At 40.7% G+C, this 9,956-nt stretch overlaps 1 long non-coding RNA gene across 3 annotated transcripts; it reads right to left on the bottom strand.

Moving 5' to 3' along the window:
- Window positions 1-2,331: 2,331 nt before the first annotated feature.
- LOC125019109 lies at window positions 2,332-4,468 on the bottom strand. 3 transcript variants are annotated; one of them, XR_007114022.1, is made up of 4 exons: window positions 3,813-4,468; window positions 3,362-3,587; window positions 2,896-2,956; window positions 2,332-2,789 (listed from the first exon to the last, which is right to left on the bottom strand). It is a non-coding gene; the product is annotated as an uncharacterized LOC125019109 (long non-coding RNA). The 3 variants fall into 3 exon arrangements; XR_007114023.1 differs by having other exon boundaries at window positions 3,362-3,590; window positions 3,817-4,468; XR_007114021.1 differs by having other exon boundaries at window positions 3,362-3,590; window positions 3,813-4,467.
- Between the last annotated feature and the right edge of the window lie 5,488 nt (window positions 4,469-9,956).

Genomic DNA, 9,956 nt, shown 5'->3' with positions numbered 1-9,956 from the left:
GTTGTTTGACAGGGAAACATAGCACCAGACTGCAAAATGAGAGCTAAGGTCCCCATCCGACCTCATTCCCAAACTTACATTTGTGTAATCTTAACTGTAGTTAGACCAGAACATTTCATTTTTCCAACAGTGCACTGTTCTGGCGCCAGAGCATCAGATCAGCTAACAGCAAGCTAAACTTAAATAAAAACATGAGTAACATTAATCATGTGTTTGTTACGGTATTTGTGCTAAATGAGACATGTTCTGAGCTACTGTTCTTCCATCTACGTTACTGTGTCTTTATGTGATCGGTTTGTAAATGCTTTCGTGCTGCCTGATCTTGCATGTGCTGCTATCTGATGCATGTATTGTGCTGTTCTGCAAGGATGTGCGTGTGCTGTATGGAACTGTTTGTGCTTGTGTATTTGGATGTACTGTACAGCATGTGACTGCTTCCCCCCGCCAGAAGCCTTTGTGTTTTCCATGGCTCTTATAGGCAATGCGTGATGCATGCTTTCTGTCCTGTGTTGTTTTTTTAGATGTGCGCTGCTGCGTCTCTTCTGTACCTGCTTGATCTGCATTGTATTTGTAAATTAATGCTGATTTTTAAAAATGATTTTTATTGTTTCTTTCCTCCCCTTTTTAAGCTATGTTGATGATATCTTGAATTGTATTTAACTTTTAGGATGCCCTTTACCACCTGGCTGGGGACTACAGATGGAAATTAGCTTTGTTAGCTAAAGCTGCCCGGTTTACTGACACTGATTGATAGATACTATCCAAGTCACAATACACTAATGAAGTAAAATCAACAGCATACATGAAGCTGAGGACAGGACGTTGTTAATGTCCCCCCTACTCCCCTAGTGAGTGTAAAGAAGTTTCATACTTCCTTGAAAACACTGCTAATGTTGACATGGATGACAGGATGTCACAGGTATTGAGCCTTTTCATGTTGGTCTGGCCTTTGTGACGTCTTGTTTCAGCCCTGCTACTGCAAATGTTACAAGTGGATTAAATATTGTTACATGACATTCAGCACGACATTTTCTCTTGAATAATTAAGTAGCACAAGTCCATAAATTTTAACCATGCTTGGTTCATTTCACAGTATAACTCGCTGGCAGTGTTACAGCCATGCTGACCGAAGGTTTCTCCTACTGGTTAATTAATCAACTGATGTAAGCCAGAAAGGGAAAATAGCTGGTCTCATAACTCAGAGTTACAGATTACACTTCCAGCCCATGATGTGGTTTTTAACTAGCCACCTCTAGTTTTATGAGTCAATAAAAAAAAGTTGAAAATAATGGCAAAGGATAAGAGGAGAAAGGAGAGCGGAGAGAGGTTAAAAGGGGTAGACAGAGGTGGGCGGGGAAGAGGGAGAAATGGGGAAGGAAGAAGAAGACAGGGAAATAGAGGATATAAAGATATGGAAACAAAAAGTAACTCTCCTTCTCCTCATTTTCTTCTCTTTGAAAGATTCACGTTATTTTGAGAAGCTCAAGGGCAACACTAAAGAGCACACTTATGCAAGCTACAAGAGAAACTAAACATGAGTATCTGTCAATTCATGAAGCCTCCTCAGAAAATGTGGCAGCGCTTAATACCAGTTATCTTTTGTACGGAATTATTGCAGAAATGTTTCATTAGGTGAGTACAGACTATTACGGTGGTGAGCGGAATGAAATGTAATTAAACAATGTTAAAAGCACTCATTTTCCTACGGAAGCACAGTTAGCTCACAAGTAAATACTTTGACATAAAGCTGTGGTATTTAAGCTTCAGTCATTCACTAACTTAATATTCCAGAGTGAATTTTATTTTTAAACTAACATAGATTTTGTAATTGTCACTTGTCACAAGCTGGACATGTGACAGACTATTTAATTTTGATGAGATGCTCTTTTTCTGCCTGGCAGGTGTCATTGGTTCAGAATGTTTTGGTCCTCCCCAGTCTCTCCTTGTCTCTTTATTTCAGACCTCTGGGTTTAACTTTTTAGGCCAGGACCCAAACTGGGAATGTTAAACTTTCTCTCACCATGTGACTCAAACATAAATCAGAATGTGTAGAGGGAAGTTATGTTCATCTAGCTGTTGAATTTAATATTTTTCTTCTACTTTGCACTTGCACTAAATCTAGTCATGTTGTTGCTTTGACTGAGTAAAGTTTGGTCATCTCATCGTGTAAAGTTAACTACACTTAAAAACACGAGTTGCTGCAAAATGCAGTCAATTGACTCAACTTTCTCAAGTAAGTTGGACTGGTGGAATGTATTTTATTTTTTTAAGTTCCTACAAATGTAAATCAAGTTGGCTCAACATAAAATACATAAATGATACAACACGCAGTTCAATAAGGAACTTTATTAACACCCCTGCAACAAATTCAAACTTGTTAAAAAAACCAAAAACAAAACAAATTCAAACAGTAAAATACATAAAATGAAGAGCACCCTTCCTTTGAGGGAGAAACAAATCCTCTAAAACATAAAATACAAATTAAAGCTGCAGGCAGTGTTGCCCGGGACCTTCTGTCTCCTCCTCCACTTCCCCATCCTCCTCCTCCTTTGTCCTCTTCCTCGTCGTCCTCCTCCAAACCAAGAAAACTGTTGTGACCCAGGGCATTACATTCCTTTTCCTTTTAGTAGATAGTCCAATGGACAAATGGCAAAAAAGAGAATACTTAAGGCCCAAATGCAGAAACATCCTCCTGAGCCGTACCTCTAACAGAGCAGTTTATTCTTGAGGGACCGGACCCTGGGAGTGCACATCTCGGACCTGATTCCCATGCTGAAGGAGTACACAGTCTGCATAGACACAGGGAAGAGGATAGTTAGTTGCCTGATGAGAGTGCTTCAGTTTATAATGGACAATTAATGCGTTTGTTTGCCGAGGAGAAGTTGCAACACTTACAGGACCACGTCATTGAGGGGCAGTTTCCCTAAGCAGCACAGCCAACACTGAAGTGAAGTAACTGTACAGAAAAAAAAAGAAAGGAAAAAAAAATCACACTTTGCATCACTTCAAATCTCTGAAAAATTGCACATTTCACAATTCCCGACCAGTGGCGCCTGCAGAAATGTTTCATAAGGGTGGCCAGGTGGGGCCACTCAAAATCTTATGGTGACACACCACAACTAAAAAGCCATAATTTCAGGAATTTTATTATATTAGTACGATAACTATTATTGTAGTATAAAGGCTAGTAGAAAACTATGAGGAAACGCCTTCTGATATACTTTTGTGTTAAATGTAATATTAATAATGATCTAATGTGCATAGACTAATAATAGTACACACTTTAAACACACAATTTCTACAGATGATATCTAGCCTAGCTATCAATTTCATTAGTAGGGCCACACAGTCATAATTTTACCTGTTGGTCCAGGTTTACTGCCTCCTGCCTCGCCTCTGTGACTGTTGCTACCTGACCCTCGGCTGCTGCTGCCTCCTGTCCTTCCTCCTCACTGTGCTCTGTATTATTGGGATATTGTCCTGCTGTTCTACTGTCTGCTCCTCCTCTCCTCCATCCTCCTCCTCACTAAGCCTCTGCTGCTCCCCTGTCGTCTCTCTCTCCTCCTGTGTTGTTAATTTTCTTCTTTCTTCTTAAAATAAGAAGATATGTCTGTCGACGTTCTCTTCATTGACTGAAAATTAACACTACAAGCAGCGCAGCAGCTAACGCTAGCATTAGCAACGTAACTAGCAAACATAGCAACGTCCAACAAAAAGGTAAAAAGCATACAGCAGTGCTAACGAGTTAGCACGTCACGATGCATATTACTTCTCCCATTTCGTTCTTACTAAAGAAAGGAAATCTTACTTACTCACAGATAGTCTTCTTGACTCTTGATATCGGTGCAGGTCGGTGCGGATCAGATTCAGTCAGTGCTGTACTGCCGTTATTGTTGGAGCGGGCAATTTACCCGACAACGAAATAAACAGGAAATATTCATCCCAGGTTGTGTTGGTGGACTATCTGAGACGGAGAGCCATTAGATGAATCATACGCATTGCCTACAAATAAACTGACTTTGGTAAAATAATTTTAAGTGTACTGGATGACTTTGCGCCTTGGAAAAACCTCGGATTGTAAGAGTTGAACGCTGCGTGTGACGTCACATCGAGAGCATGCGTGCTGGCTGAAATGCCCACCTTGACTTACTTTCTGAAGTCGCCTGAACTGATTATTGTGTGTTTTTAACGAGTTTCCGCGCATTTTGCAAGTTGAAGTTGTCAACTCTTGTTACTTTGTTGCAATGGGCAATAATTTGTCTCAACTTGATGACAGTAGTTCTTCTGACTAAAAGCCTAAATCCCTTTTAACAGTGTGGGCTAACGGTTACAGTCAGATCAGATCTTGTGATTTATCTTGTAAACATCACACCACCGCCTGAGCAAACAGGATGCACTAATCAGTACCAGGAGTTGAAGTGTTCCAAGCGTTCCATGTAAAAGGCAAATCCAGATATGATCAAAACAGGGATGAGCCGCATAGCTTGGATACTAGCGCACAAGTCATTCCAATCTGTTGTGGTGTTTATGTTTCAGGGTGCGAGGGTTTATCTCTGGGACCCTCCCTTCCATAAATCTTGTGGTTACTGGAAACCTTCCTCTTTGACATGCTTTAACTGGCTCCATCATAATATGTGTTTGCTGAAACAACCTGCAAAACATTTTGGCTCCCTCACAAATGTTTTGCTGAATTATTTACTGTTCCATTAGCCACGTGCAATGGGAAACACTTTTTTTTCCCGCACAGCTTTTTCCTCTATGGGAGCGACCTTCTATTGAATTACAGGTGCAGTTAAACTTCCTAAATGAGTCTTATTCTGAAATGTGCAGATACATTTTGGAGCCATGTAGCCTTTTTTATTTCTTTGTTTTCCCTGTTCTCTTCTCACTTTAAACGGCGTAAGTGTTTTTCAAAAGAATAATACCTCTTACTTTTATAGCCTGTGCTCGAGTGTGCAGTAGCAGTCGCTTTAACCCACTGTGAGTGCCCCCACACACATATACAGTTAGAGACACCTAACGAGAAAGATAAGGTGTATTTTTTTTTTTTATCATTGTTCATTTTTATCTGATAACACAACAACAGTGAGCGGAATCTGTATCAGATTTATCAGATTTCGCTGTGTTTCATCAGGATTAGGGATTATAAGATTACATCTCACATAAATACATAATCTGATTAGCTATTTCATTATTACATCTACAAACCCCACACCGTACTTGTATTGTGGTACAGCACATTGCATGTGGTAGGTCAAACATTGTTTTTTATTCATCGAGGATTGGTAAAACTTGTTGGTTTAATCGCCCCAGGAACCGTTCACTAAATGTCACAGTTCCGATCACAACACAGGAAAAAGAAAAAAAAGAAAGAAAAATGCCTGCGTGGTTATTCACTGAAGCAAGGTTAAAGAAGTTCAGAGGACAGACGTGTTACTATAATATATATTGAACTGTATTTAAATCCGTTATAAACAATTAACCCTTTGGCCTTTTCATGTTTTACACACAGCTGCTGTCAAATCTTGCCGGGCTCTTTTAAAAGATACTGTTTTTTAATGGCAAATTTAACAGGGAAGTGTCATCACACAAGCTCAACAACATTACACAATCTTCTACACTTGGATTGAAAGGTCATTACACTCCACTCCACTCCACAGCAGCCAGGACGGTCAGTGGTTTGTTGGAAGTCAGAAACTGCATCAGAAAGAATAAACAAACTCTGGATCCCATCTGAGGCAAAAAGGAATTCTTCATCAAACCTTAGAGGCTTGAAAACCTCTGTTCACCTCTCTCATTGTTGTGTGGTTTCTCTGTTTTTTCCCCCTCATCCTCTGCTGCACCTCCTCTGCTTTTTCTTATTTATTTTTTTAACTTTCCTTCTCCTCTCCCTGTTGTCGAGGTAATTTCCTTGTTCCACCTCGCCTCATTCTGATCTAGGTGTATGCGCAACAGACAGCAATCTCAGGACTTACACATCTATTTGCTAAAAGCTTTTCGACAAACATGCAGAAGCACATGTGTTGCCTGGCATGTACTGGTACCATGTAAGATAAATTGCGCTTAATCTCCTAGCCAAAAGGCAAACGACAGTGCCGCTACATAGTTCAGTGAAGCAGTGTAAAACTTGGCAATGCTGGTTTTTATCATACTGCATAATATATTTGCTTTTTTACATTTAAAAGATATTCGAGATAGACAGCTAGAGATGTGGCAAAATGCACTCGCACGTCAGCGAAGGTCACACGAATGCAGAAAGAGGGATAAAAAAACACTTTCAACAAAAACAGGTGATTCAGCACGTCATTCTCATGAAGCTGCATACCTGTTGCTTTTATGTCATTTTCTCCACATCCTCAGGGACAAAAGTAAATGCATTACTACTTTGAAAGTACTATACATTTGTGTCCACATGGGAAGATTCATATAATGAGGCACTTACAGCACACCATATGTGTAATTCCTTGTTGGAAAATGTGCACTGTGTCCCGTTTCTACTTCCCACTTATTTTCCATTCGTTCTAATTTTTCTTCCTGTCAGTGCACTGAGAGCCTGTCAATTCCACGCTCCTTTATCTGACCTTAAGGCCATGTAGCTGCCTTCATTGACACTGGCTAAATGACTGAACTGCTGATAAGAAATATTATATGGAACACGCTATGTGGGAGAACTCCCCACCTTGTTTTGCATGTTATGCTGCAGTTGTTGCTCATGATGAAAGATAAAACGTAGGGACCTTTGCCTTCGTCTCCAGCTCGAGACAGAAGAAAAACACAAGGTGGAGTCAATAAGTATTTATTCATTTATTGTTTGTCAGTCAACATCGGAAGGGCGTCACTGGGTTTTTCCCGGATGAGTACAGGGATTAGTCTGATGAGGTATTATAGTAAAATCCATTTAACAGTGTAAATAACACTGGAAAGATAAAAACTAAAAAGAAAAAAGAGAATTTTCTATGATAAACCCGGTGCCCTCCATATTCTGGTTTCTATATTCCTTGAGGAAACCACGGCTCAGAAGCTCTTTGTACACAGTTTTCAATGCAATAGGAAGGATTTAACTCAATAGTTTAGTTACAATAAACCCTATTTCAAAGGAAACAAGAAGTACATTTATATATTTTGGCAAGAGAGAGAAAAAAATCGATCCTCTAAAAGCAATAACCTACCAACAGTAAAAGAATTTGTGTTCCAAGCCAAAAAAATAAAAAGCTATTACAGTTCAAAGAAAGAGCAAGAACATTTGGCTAATACAGAAATGCAGTGTGTAAATACACTCAACGAAGCAGCTCTCCTAATCCAGAATAAAAGCATGCAGGGGACTGTAACACTAATATAATATCAATGATTCCTGATGACACAAGATGCATCACAACACTTACCCAGTTACTTTTGTTTCCCCCCAGCCTTACTGGCAGCACAATACTGCTTGTACTCGAGTGTATGTTTTGTGTGTACCCAATACATCATTTTAAGAGGCTATTTCTATAGATCCAGGCAAGCTGTGGCACCACGTCTAACCCTAATCACCCTCTGTCTCTGCCTGTCTGTCTCTGGATGTCCCTATTGCTCTCTCTTCCTCTACCTCCCCCCCGACTCCTCCCCGCAAATGATGGCACCAGTCGAGAGCCCGCGTCTGTTGAAATTACCTCATCACCCATTACCCTTTCCCAGAGTCCTCCTAACCCACCCTATTTCAGGAACCCAAAGACAAACAGAGCAGCTGCGAAAAGTTCTCTGTGCGCCGCGCAGAAGTCATTGGATGTGCTTTAGCCTGAACCCCAAATGCTCATTAGGCTAACGCTTTGTCATTAAGTATGTTGTCTGACACTATTAATCTCCAGGGGGCCTTAAAAAGGCTTTTACTGGTTAAAGGGAGGGAGCCAGCTGCAGCGTTTCGGATGCTACACAGTCGCTGTACTCTTCAGTCACGGAGAGCACGGTGGTGGATAAAGGATGAAAGAGTAAAACACAGTGAGTGATGGCTGTGAAGCATCACGACCACACATATAACAACAGCCAATTATATTTACAGACGCGGCCTTCTAAAGGTTGTAGCTCACTGACGTTTGGGAGGGTTTACAATCTGTATCTGAACGTGGTGCTTGCTTGATGTAGATGAGCACTCCTTTTTACAGAGTAACATAAAAGTTTACAGCGCACCTTATTACAGCTACAGTTGAAGCGAAAGTGTAAAAAGAGGGAGTTAAATAGGAAAACCAGTGTTTAAATGAGGACTACACTAATAAACGTAGTCTTTTAAATGCACCTGAAAGTGCGGACGTGTGTAAATTACTGCACACGTTGAAGAGTTTTTCCTTTTTAACCTCGTGTTAACATAACTGTCTAGACATCATTTGACCTGCGAATCACTAAATCCTGATGAAACGCGGTCATCGTCCTTTACCAGATGTGAAATGTGGCGAGTGAAAATCCACCTCCTCCATTCCTGCCGCTGCCCACGCTCTCATCATCCTGCAGATAGGAGCGGTGCGAACACTGGGCCGCGTTCAAGGTCCTCTCCCACGTTAAGGAGTCGCTGTGATGACATGGTTATGACGCACCACGGTTAAGACATGAGGGTTCGTGGGGTCACGGCTGCACTACGTCTATGGACGGCAACAACCTGTCCGGCTGGAAGCCCATCAGCTGTGATTTCATCTGACATGACAACAGCTGTGTTGTTTCCAAACTTCCCTGTCACTCTTATCTCCTCCCGTTTAGAACGGAGCTCCTACAAAAACCTTCGTTTCATGTTGACATTATTTTTGCCATTGTGATTTACCAACTTGTCCTCATCCTTGCAAGAAAGACTTGTTTCATTAATACTGAAGCAGAGAGGCCTTTGACTATGCAACTGGGTGATACCGACTATATAAAGAATAGAAGACAACATCAAGTTAGAGTACTTTTGGGGCTTCCCAGAGCTGCAGAACATCTTCTCTGTGGCTACGCACAGGCTCCCTAAATCCCTGTCCACATAGGAGAAAGACATTTGCTCTGTACCTGACAGCTGGTGGCTGGTGGACGTTCCAGACTCTGGGAGTGAAACAACCACAGAAATGTTGCTAGTATTTGGATGAAGTTGGAAGAAGTTGGCCCTTTTCTTGCTGTCATAACTCTCTTATTCAGAAAGAAAATACCAACAGTGATGCTGCCACACCTTCTGGCTCCAAGCTCCTTATTGGCACGGTCAAGTTGGTGATCGTGGTTTCTACAATGTATTTCTACAGTTTTTTTTTTGTTTTGTTTTTTTGTCTCAGCTTAATTCTCTGGAATTCTATCGTAGGAATGAATATTCCCATAGTTCCTGGAAACATTGTGTAATGTCATGTTGAAAATCTGTGTTGATTGAGCTGGCAAACTTGTCTCCCTTTAGTTTGTTTTCTTTTGATACAGCAAATTTAAAAAAAAAAAAAAGAAAGAATAACCCAAACCGCAATACAAAAAGTCATTTAAAAACATTCACTGTGCTCGCTGGTTAAATATGTGTGGAGAGGGATGTAGGAAGAAGGTCCCGAGGAAGGTCCTGAGTGCTCAAATAAAAAGCACTCATACCTTGATTCATCCTCTAGCCAGCGGCTAACATATGTTAATTTCAGTTATTTGCATCCAAGTGTGCAGAGCACAATTGCCTAGAAGAGCTGTTTGGCTCAAACGGGCGATTGCATCACATTCCAAACAGAAACACTGTGACCAGACTGAAACTATGTCCTGGGAAAGATGTTGGTCTATAGAAAGGTACAATCACTGTGTATGTAACAGCCCAAACTAAACAACAAAGGTATAAAAATACTACCAAGTAAATACTGGGATAGTATCGCTGATACCGATACTAATTGTAGTGTAGTACGTGTGTAGAGTAAGAAAAAGGAACAATGTAACAGAAAATTTCAGCATCTGCAACGAAATAATAATGAAGGTCTCCCTAATACTAAGCTATTTGGAATTGAAAA

The sequence above is a fragment of the Mugil cephalus genome, chromosome 13, assembly GCF_022458985.1.
Source record: "Mugil cephalus isolate CIBA_MC_2020 chromosome 13, CIBA_Mcephalus_1.1, whole genome shotgun sequence".
Taxonomy (NCBI): domain Eukaryota; kingdom Metazoa; phylum Chordata; class Actinopteri; order Mugiliformes; family Mugilidae; genus Mugil; species Mugil cephalus.
Note: the sequence above shows the minus strand (reverse complement) of the source record. Positions and strands in the feature narration are given on the sequence as shown.